The sequence below is a fragment of the Saccopteryx bilineata genome, chromosome 7, assembly GCF_036850765.1.
Source record: "Saccopteryx bilineata isolate mSacBil1 chromosome 7, mSacBil1_pri_phased_curated, whole genome shotgun sequence".
In the NCBI taxonomy this organism is placed as follows: domain Eukaryota; kingdom Metazoa; phylum Chordata; class Mammalia; order Chiroptera; family Emballonuridae; genus Saccopteryx; species Saccopteryx bilineata.
The window spans coordinates 101,177,764-101,178,724 of record NC_089496.1 but is presented as its reverse complement, the minus strand read 5'-3'; the positions used below and the strand labels follow the sequence as shown (position 1 = coordinate 101,178,724).

Sequence of the window (961 nt, the reverse complement as noted above, 5' to 3'; positions counted from 1 at the left end):
ACCTTGGTGGCCTAGAGAGTCCTGGGTCACCTCCACTTTTTGAATCTCTGAGTAATTTTACAATGAAGAAAGGCCAAAATCAGGTCATAAAAACTATCGTTGTTTGTAAATGCTTGTCACTAGAACGTTAATATTTTTTTTTAACACACAAGATATAATGCAATGCAGTTGTTCTAGTTATAAGCTAATTACAAGATTTTGTACAAAGTCATAATTCATAGCTCGCCCACCCTAGGTCATGGGATGCAGATGTGAAGCTGTATTTTTCTTTTTTTTTTTTTTCTTTTTTTCTGAAGCTGGAAACGGGGAGAGACAGTCAGACAGACTCCCGCATGCGCCCGACCGGGATCCACCCGGCACGCCCACCAGGGGCGACGCTCTGCCCACCAGGGGGCGATAATCTGCCCATCCTGGGCGTCGCCATGTTGCGACCAGAGCCACTCTAGCGCCTGGGGCAGAGGCCACAGAGCCATGCCCAGCGCCCGGGCCATCTGCTCCAATGGAGCCTTGGCTGCGGGAGGGGAAGAGAGAGACAGAGAGGAAAGCGCGGCGGAGGGGTGGAGAAGCAAATGGGCGCTTCTCCTGTGTGCCCTGGCCGGGAATCGAACTCGGGTCCTCCGCACGCGAGGCCGACGCTCTACCGCTGAGCCAACCGGCCAGGGCAAGCTGTATTTTTCAAACCCCTTTCAATTATGATTTCTTTGGAAACGACAGCAAAGGTCTAGAAGGGAAATGCGTTGGGTGGCCATGTGCCCTGAGCCAACCATCTTGGTGAGCGGGGAGATTTCCCTTCTGTGAGCACGGACACTCTTGTCTCTGAATGAGTTCTGCTGCTCCCCCGCCCTGTCACTCATTCTGAATAGTTCTTCAGAACACCCCTGTCCTGGCCTGTCCTACAATGCTCAGGTGGGAAGGCCTTTCAATGTGTCATCCATTTAGTCCAACAGCCTTTCTGAAACCG

General features: G+C 51.8%; 1 non-coding gene across 1 annotated transcript; it reads right to left on the bottom strand.

Moving 5' to 3' along the window:
- Window positions 1–587: 587 nt before the first annotated feature.
- On the bottom strand, window positions 588–663 carry TRNAA-CGC (transfer RNA alanine (anticodon CGC)). Its single transcript has one exon. It is a non-coding gene; the product is annotated as a tRNA-Ala (tRNA).
- Window positions 664–961: the final 298 nt, after the last annotated feature.